Genomic DNA, 10044 nt, shown 5'->3' with positions numbered 1-10044 from the left:
TCTTTTCCTCATTCTGAAATACTATTTTCTTTTCCTCAAGTTTGAAATTTATCATTCCTAAATCTATTTCCTGTTCAAGTTTTGGTATTTAATTTTCCTTTTCTATTTCGATTTGCTTCATTTGCATTTGATTTCTAGCTAGTTCAACTGAATTTCCATCTGAATTGCATTCAAAAACTCTTCTATATTTTGAATTTTATCTGCTTTCTTTGCATCTACTTTAAATTCTAACTCCAACCTTTTTGCTAATTGAATTAGCCTAGCTTTGATAACTTTTTTCCCCAAATCATTCAGAGATAAAGCTCCCATCTCCAGAAGGTCGCAGCAATTGATAACGCCATCCTGGTATTGTATACTTTATGCTAATGCACAAGAAGGTTAACATTTTTCATTTTATACATTTCAATTATTACACTTCCAATTACACATTTCTGGCTTTGAGTTATTGTGAAAGCCTCCAATTTTATGTTATGACTGAGGTTGGAGAGTGCACTGCCATTCTCTCATCCCACCACATGGTCACAATTTAAATTTAAATGCCTTACCCAGTTAAATGCCAACCAGGTTATTTAATAATCAACATTGGATGAGGGTCGAGCAGTGGATGTAGTGTACATGGATTTTAGTAAGGCATTTGATAAGGTTCCCCATGGTAGGCTTATGCGGAAAGTCAGGAGGCATGGGATAGAGAGAAATTTGGCCATTTGGATAGAAAACTGGCTAACCGGTCGAAGGCAGAGAGTGGTGGTAGGTGGTAAATATTCAGCCTGGAGCCCAGTTACAAGTGGAGTTCCGCAGGGATCAGTTCTGGGTCCTCTGCTGTTTGTAATTTTTATTAATGACTTGGATGAGGGAGTTGAAGGGTGGGTCAGTAAATTTGCAGATGATACGAAGATTGGTGGAGTTGTGGATAGTGAGGAGAGCTGGGCTGAGGAATGGCAGATGGATTCAACCCTGCCAAGTGTGAGGTTTCCATTTTGGAAAGACAAATAAGAATGCGGAATACAGGGTTAACGGTAGGGTTCTTAGTGAGGTGGAGGAATAGAGGGATCTTGGGGTCGATGTTCATAGATCTTTGAAAGTTGCCACTCAGGTGGATCGAGCTTGTAAGAAGGCCTATGGTGTATTAGCGTTCATTAGCAGAGGGATTGAATTCAAGAGTCGTGAAGTGATGTTGCAACTGTACAGGACTTTGGTTAGGCCACATTTGGAGTACTGTGTGCAGTTCTGGTCGCCTCACTTTAGGAAAGATGTGGAAGCTTTGGAGAGGGTGCAGAGAAGATTTACCAGGATGTTGCCTGGAATTGGAGAATAGGTCGTACGAGGATAGGTTGAGAGTGCTCGGCCTTTTCTCGTTGGAACTGCGAAGGATGAGGGGTGACTTGATAGAGGTTTATAAGATGATCAGAGGAATAGATAGAGTAGACAGTCAGAAACTTTTTCCCTGGGTGCAAAAGAGTGGGACATAAATTTAAGGTGAAGGGTGGAAGGTATAGGGGAGATGTCAGGGGTGGGTTCTTTACCCAGAGAGTGGTGGGGGCATGGAATGCGCTGCCTGTGGGAATGGTAGAGTCAGAATCTTTGGTGACCTTTAAGCGGCAATTGGATAAGTACATGGATGGGTGCTTAAGCTAGGACAAATGTTCGGCACAACATCGTGGGCCGAAGGGCCTGTTCTGTGCTGTATTGTTCTATGTTCTATGTTCTATGTTCTAACCCTCATTTCCTACATTAGGATTTTCCTCTCTTACCTTGTCTATATACTTTTAATATACTGTACCACCTCTTTCCACATTTGATCTCTTGCTACCACCATTTAGTTTAAAACCCTCTCTACATTACTAGTTACACAGTTTGCAAGAACCTAGCCCCAATACCTCATTCATCTTGAGGAAATGGCAGGACAATGGGCTCTGGGCCTCCTGCACATCCCTGACCATATACAGATAGCTCTGATTGATGACTGACCACATTTCAGATCCATGTGTAATTCCCTCCTGACTTACTGTGTCTCCCAGACTGGTTCCACTGGACTTGGAGGACAGACCATAGTCTACTACCTGAACTGTAGTGATACATTACATCTATTCTTGGATGCATCAGGTGACTGACTGATCATGTCCAAGTCCTTGGACTGATATTGGATGTCCAAATTGAAGTTAGGCTCCCTTGGCTTGATCAAGGACTACTTCCTTTTGACTTTGAGGCATAACTATATGGTTGAAGTGCAAACAGTATGTTTGCCACATAATTGGTAGCATATAGCGCTGTCCACCCCCTTGAATGATCACTACTGTCAACTATGTTAAGCTGCCTGGCTTTGTGCCTGCTCTAAACAACAAGGCAAGAACAATGTTCTGTGATACGTTAAGCTCTGGCTGAGGTGGCAAAGTGAAAATAGGCAAAGTAAGACAAAGATGCTGTGTGTGTCCAAGTAGGCACAAGGTGATTGGACATGAGGAGAGTAAGTGAGGACTCCATGAGTTGGCTGCCTTTCACTGTGTGCAAGGAGGCCTGGGTGCAGCAATCCACTGAAGGTTGACAGTGCATTTCAAAGTGTAGCATCAAAGTGCAGAAGCATATTGGAGATGTACCATCAGGGCACAGAGAGGTTGGCACATATCCAATGCCCATCAGTGGCCAGAGTGGGGAGTAGGTGTATGGGCAGTCACTGCCTACAGAATCTATCCTGCGAGGTTGGGAACTGATGCCCAAGCAAGTTGGAAGCAGGAATCACCAGCTATCTGGTCTGAATTCCATGTCAGGAATTTTCACAGTCTAATTTCTGTCAGCTGGGTGGGAGAATGGGAACCTGCACATCAATGAGGCAAGATTAGGTGATAATGACATGTTGATGCATACAAATGGATGCAAATAGAACTCATTTTTGACAACTGCACCCAATTTTCCATACAGACTCATCAATGCCAATTTTCCTTAATTAATTAATTTTTGTTCATGAGACTGTGTTGATTTGGATCTTGATTATTGTATCTAAAAGCTCTCCCAACACCAAGATTAAACTGATTTCCATATAGATGCTGGGCTCGTCCTTACATATTCTTTTGAACCATTATTTACAATTCTCCAATCCTCTAGCACCAGTCCTGAATTTTAAGGAATGTTGAAAAATTATGGCCAGAGCCTCACAATTTCGACTCATACTTCCCCCAGTATCCTTGAATGCACATGATCCAGTCCTGGTGAATTATTAACTTTCTGTTTAGCTAGCCTTACCCATCGGTCATCTTTGAAAAAGTGAGCACTGCAAATGCTGGAGAGTCAGAGTTGAAAAGGGTGACACTGGAAAAGCACAGCAGGTCAGGCAGCATCTGAGGAGCTGAAGAATTTACGATTCGAGGATAAGCCCTTCATGATGAACATGGAGGGGGAAGGGGAACTGAGAGATAAATATAGGGGTAGGGGTGGAGTGGTGGGGAAGATAGATGGAATGGCGATAGGTAGATGCAGGCAGGAGGTGACTGTGATAGGTCAGTGGGGAGGTGTGGCAGAAGGGTGGGAAGGAAGATGGACAGGTAAGACAGGTCAAAAAGGTGGTGCTGAGTTGGTGGGTTGGATCTGGGATGAAGTGGAGGGAGTGGAGATTTGGAAACTGGTGAAGTCAATGTTGATGCTGTGTGGTTGTCGGGTCCCAAGGCAGAACATGAGGCATTCTTCCTCCAGTTAGTAGGTGGCTTTGATTTGGCGGTGGAGAAGGCCCAGGACTTGCATGTCCTTGGGGGAGTGGGAAGGAGAGTTGAAGTGGTCAGCCACAGGGTTATTTGGTGCATGTGTCTATGAAACACTGTGCGATTTGGAGCTCTGTCTTTCCAATGTAAAGGAGACCACATCAAGAGCAATGGGTGCTGTAAATGAGGTGGGGGGATGTGCAGGGAAATCGCTGCCAGATTTGAAATGCTCATTTAGAGCTTTGGATTGAGGTGAAGGGGGAGGTGTGGACACTGGTTTTGCACCTCATGCAGTGGCAGAGGAAGATACTGGGTGTAGAGGGTGGGTTGGTGGGGAGTGTGGACCTAAAGATGGACTCACAGAGGGAATAGTCTCTGTGGAATGCAGATAGAAATGAAATGGGAAAGACATTTTTGGTGGGGTCTGACTGTAGGGGGCGAAAATGGTGGAGGATAAGGTGCTGTATCTAGACATTAGTGGGGTGGAATATGAGGACCCAAGGGTTATATGCTTGTTGTGGTTGGGGGAGTGGGGTTTGAGGATGGAAACTGCGGGAAGTGGAAGAGATCCAGACTTCCTATTTCAAAGACCACAATATCGCTTCCCATGTGATCAACAATGCCCTCCATTGCATCTCCTCCACATCCCGCACCTCCATCCTGGAACTCCACCCTTTATCCACTCAATCCTCCTCACCGACCTATGACAATCATCTCCTACCCGCATCCACCTATTGCCTTCCCCTACCTTCCCCCCAGCCACACCCTCATCTCCCCTAATTATCTCTCAACCCCCTTCCCTCTCCACATTTCTGATGAAGGTCTTATGCCTGAAACATCGACTCTCCTGCTCCTCTGATGCTGCCTGACATGCTGGGCTTTTTCCAGCATCACACTTTTCGACTCTAATAGGTCATCTTTGTTCATTTTTAGGTCAATCAATGTCTCATCTAATTCTTCTTTTGTTATGTCTTTTGTAATACCTTCCTTAATAAGGATGGATGCAAAGTTAAATTTTGGAAGCAGCCATGCCCTGTGTCCAGGCACAAATTCCCTTTTTGATCCCTATTTGTCTTCACTCCTTCTTTTGCTGCTTTTATGCTTATCTAAGAATTTTCCATTCCCTTTTATGCTAACCGTTAGGCTTTTCTCCGACTTTCTCTTTGTCTCTCGCATTTCTTTTTTTTTTTGTTTTTCCTCTGAACTTTGAGCTGGTTGTGATTTCAATCTGACATCAGAGATATGCTTTGACTTTACATGTTCTACCCATTGTGAGATTGTATCTCAAATATACCTGAATGAGGATGTTGAGAAAAATAAAATTGAAAGTTGCAGAGATACTGGCTGTAATCTGCCTTAGATGCACCAGAAAATGAAATAATTGCAAATGAACACCTTTAGTCTGTCAGGAGAAAGTGAGGACTGCAGATGCTGGAGATCAGAGTCAAAAAGTGTGGCACTGGAAAAGCACAGCCAGTCAGGCAGCATCCAAGGAGCAGGAGAATCGACGTTTTGAGCATAAGCTCTTCATCACTCAGTACTTCAGAAGCTAGTGCTTCCAAATAAACCTATTGGACTATAACCTGGTGTTGTGTCATTTTTAACTTTGTACACCCCAGTCCAACACCGGCTCCTCCACATCATTAATAACATTACTTCTGAAGTCAGGATAATTGACTCTTCTCTCTGTGCACGCCATCAGCTGCAGCTGGCAAATGACAAACTCAAAAGGCACCAACAAATCTAAAAATGCATAGGAATTAAACCACAGGCCAGTCGTTTTTTCAAAGATATCGGGAAAGCTTTTAGTATTGGAATAGACGTATAAAGGAATGTCAGCATAGATCTGTGAAGGTAATTTCTGTTTAACTATCTTGATTGAGTTTTTGATGAGTTAACAGTTGGTAAAATAATTAATGTGGTATATGTGGACCTCCAAAAACAAAATAGAAGAAACTTTCCCTTTTTGGTGCCCAACCATCTGGAATTCTCATGCAATCAGCAAAACTTTCATAGGAAATTGGCCATTTTTATGAAGTTTCATTAGCTACTGCTCAAGATGTAAGTGCTAGTTCTGTTGATGATCCTAACTAAAATACGTTCAGAGTTTCCAAAACCCAGAAAGTAAATTGCACTGCCCTTTTGACATGTAGATTTAAGATTTTCCATTCAAATGATTACTAAAGTGTTGGGTTTCTATAAGAGTATTTCTCATGTAATGGGCAGATTCATGTAACTGGCAGCAGCTCCTACACGCCAAATGGGCCAGATAATGGGGAGTTTACTGTGGACTTGTCAGCAAACCTGGAGCCCATAGAATAAGAGAGACAGTGCTAACATTGATACAAATTTGGATGGGTGACGGCAAGCAGAGATTAGTGATGAATAGTTATTTTTCTCAGACCAGAGGACAATATTGGTTCAGATACTCCAGAGATCAGTATGAGGAATATGTGTTTACTTGATATCCACTAACTACCTAGATTTGGGAGTTTGTTAATTTCTGTGTACCATGTCTGAAGGCAGCTACCTGGCTCACTGCTGATGCTTCATCCTAAAATATACTTCTTGGCAGTTTTTTTTGTCAGTGGTGATTTGTCATTTCCTTTCATTGTCAGGGAGGAGCTGGGTTCCATGCCCTGCTCAGCTGGAGTGGAAATTGAATCTGCACCATTGACAATATTCTGAACCACATACTATCCATCTAATCAAGTGAGTTAACCAGTCACTTGTGGATGTACAGGGCACAGTTTCAATATTTACAGATACCACAAAACTTGAAAGTATTGTGAACTGTGAGCAAGATCGTCAAAGAAATCGCACAACAAAAACAAGCAGGTGGATGGTGGTTATTTGAAAAAGGTGGCAGGTGAAATTTATACAGAGATGCATGAAAACAGCATTTTTCATAATTTTGGAAGTCTCTTCCCTAGAAAGCACTACAGGCAGGGTCGTTGAATATTTTTAAGGCACTTGTGATGCGTTCTTGAATATCAAAAGCATTGCAAGTTGTTGAGAGCTAAGGCAGAAATTAGATTTGAGGCCACAATCACATCACATCAAATCGTGAAGCAGCTTGAGGGCCAAATGGCTTACTCTTGCTCCTAACTTGTCTGAACCAGTTTAAATGTAGCACGTCCTTTTTAAAGGTAGCTCATTGACCTTTGACAGTTTTGTCTGACACTCTTTGATTCCATTTACCTAGACCAAATCCATTCTCAATCACCTTATTGAAGTTGGCCCTCCTCCTGTTAATGATTTTCACTCTGAAGAGTGCTTCTTCCTTTTTCATAGCTAATTTCAACCTTATGATACAATGGCCAGTGACCTTAAATGTTACGTGTTGACACTTAATATCATTCCTCCACCTCATTCCCCAGAACCAGATACAGCAATGTCTCCTTCCATATTACGACGGAAGTATTTTGGTTGAAAATATTTGCCAGAATACCTTTAAGAAATGTTATCCCCCTCTCTTCCTTTACATCAATCATCCTGATACAGACTGAAATAGTAATAATGTCCCCTGTTATAACTACTCTATAGTTTTGACCTCTCCGAAGTGTTGCTGTTCATTTATTCCTCTATGTCTTTTTCTCTCAGTGGTCTATAGAGTCCAGAATCAGGAAAAAAAACCATGTTAATATTGAATTTAACTTAGCACCAAACAAATAGCTTCTGTCCTTGATCCCTCCAAGGCACCCCATAACATTCTCCTAAACCTACCTTTCCTCCTTCCTTATAGTTTTGATCTTTCCTGAACACCTTGTAGCCAGGTATGTTTACCAGTCCTGTCTGTTTTGTTTTCCTGACTCTGGACTCCACTGTTTGGCTATGTGCACCTGTAGCTCAGCAACCTTATTTACCACACACTATGTGTTCACATATATGCAATTTTAAACTTCATTTAGAACTTACTGCATTTCCTTTTACTCTGAACCGCCCACCCCACTACTTCACTGCTTTTCACATTAGTGCTCTCTTTTTCTTACTTTGTGCATCTTGTTCTTCCTTTCTGATACATTCTGGTTCCCATCCATCTGTCAATATAGTTTAAACATTCCTTCCTACTGTTACAACATGGAGATAGACAGCCAAATTAGTCTTTCAACCTCTATATTCACAACACAGTGAAATAATTATGTAATGCATGGTTCCGAACCAGACTTTCAAATAATAGATCCTGGAATCATGAATAATTAATTCCAGACACCGATTTTGTATCGCAAACAAAAGACCTAACCATTTATTAAATATGCAATAATTTTAGTAGAGGAGCAACTAAATAACAAGATAAGCTAAGGGATAGGCTTTAAATCCCCAAAACATTTGTTTTCAACCCTGTGAGAAACGAAGCTCACTCACTTCAATAATTTCAGTCTGAGACAAGATCTGAATCAGTAGTGTCATTTATTTTACTCTTGCAAGAGGGTGTAGTGTCCACTGTCCACAAGGCAGGGACACACACACACTGAATTCAACTAGTACATGATATTTATGTAATTTGGTTCCTATTCTTTCATCCCATTGCTCCTCCCCTGTTTACATCTCCCACTTGTCTAAGACCGGCGCCCATTACTCTTGTTTATCCCTTGCCTTATCCGGCCTTGTCTGTGACAAAATGTTTTTTTCTGGTCTCACAAGGCCATTTGACCACATCCTGCTATAGGCCATTGTTAGGTATATCCTTCTTCACTACCATCTATATTTCCCTCACTTGTCGTGACCTTATGACCTCATGACTTCTTGACTGTGGTTTGTTCTTGGTTTTGCAGAAGCGGGAAACAGATGCTTAAAACTACTGTTTGTACAGGCATACCTAGCTTAACCTCCTCCCCTCACAGCACCTTATCTGTTTGTCTGTAACATCTACCATTGTCTGCAGGCACATTTCATTCTTGCATGCACATTTTAGCTAATACAAAAGCAATTATGTATTTCCTTCACATAGTTTTCATTCTTGTTGACTCAGCTCTTGGCTGAAACAATTATACACTGGTGTGAGTTCATTTACCTTGCATAAGTAAATATGATTGCAGAAGTAACACTACTTTACCTATATCCCACAACCCCATTTACACAAACAATAGACAAACAAACAAACAAACACAGTTAAGAGATAAATAAAAAGAAAATAACAAAACTGCCTGGATTATTTAATGGCCTTCAAAATGCATTATTTCTTTCACAGGCATAAATGTGGACACCTTAGTTTCTTATTTGAAATATTGATCAGGGTTACGTTCGCAGTTCACCCAGGCAAAGGCAGCAATATCTCCAAATTAGCTTTCTACTCTCTGGGATTCTAGAAGCTGGTGTATCAAATTCGGTAGGGAGCTGTCAAGCCTTCATTGGCTCAGCAAAAACCATCCCTCGGAAAACAAAGTTCAAAAAACAACTTTAATTCTGGTTCCACACTAACAGACTGATAATTCTTCCTGAAGCCTCAATTATCATTCAACAACTGTCATCAGCTTGAACATAGAGTCTCCAGACTTGTCGGGACCAATTTCCCAGGTACTGACCTTGTTACTAGCCAGCCTCTGCTGTTTAAACATAGTGCTCTTCTTGGGGTCACTGTGTCTGTTAGTATCTTTTAAAATCAATTAGCCTCCAGAACTGGCCTCACAAACCAACAAGGTAAAAACAATGACTGCAGATGCTGGAAACCAGATTCTGGATCAGTGGTGCTGGAAGAGCACAGCAATTCAGGCAGCATCCGAGGAGCTTCGAAATCGACGTTTTGGGCAAAAGCCCTTCATCAGGAAAGGGCTTTTGCCCAAAACGTCGATTTCAAATCTCCTCGAATGCTGTCTGAATCACAAACCAACAAAGCTGGTTTGGTCTCTGCCATTAACAAGCTGCCCTAAAGTCCACAAGTCATTACCAGCTCACAATTCAAAATTGATAGAAGAATAAAAGTAAAAATAATGAAAAGACAGCAAGGTTACAAACAGTTCCCCAGCTCTCTGACTGCACATTCATCTGCTTTATACTCCTATATCTATGCTCACCTGCTCATGGTACTGTGAGTAATCCAAAGTTAAAAATCACACAACACCAGGTTATAATCCAACAGGTTTAATTGGAAGCACACTAGCTTTCGGAGTGACGCTCCTTCATCAGGTGATTGTGGGGGGCTCGATTGTAACACAGAATTTATAGCAAAAATTTGCAGTGTGATGTAACTGAAATTATACATTGAAAAATTGATTGTCTGTTAAGCCTTTCATCTGTTAGAATACAGTGATAGTTTCACTTCTTTACATCACACTGCAAATTTTTGCTATAAATCTGTGTTACGATCGAGCCCTCCACAATCACCTGATGAAGAAGCGTCGCTCCGAAAGCTAGT

Source organism: Chiloscyllium plagiosum, chromosome 5 (genome assembly GCF_004010195.1).
Source record: "Chiloscyllium plagiosum isolate BGI_BamShark_2017 chromosome 5, ASM401019v2, whole genome shotgun sequence".
NCBI classification, from domain to species: domain Eukaryota; kingdom Metazoa; phylum Chordata; class Chondrichthyes; order Orectolobiformes; family Hemiscylliidae; genus Chiloscyllium; species Chiloscyllium plagiosum.
Note: the sequence above shows the minus strand (reverse complement) of the source record.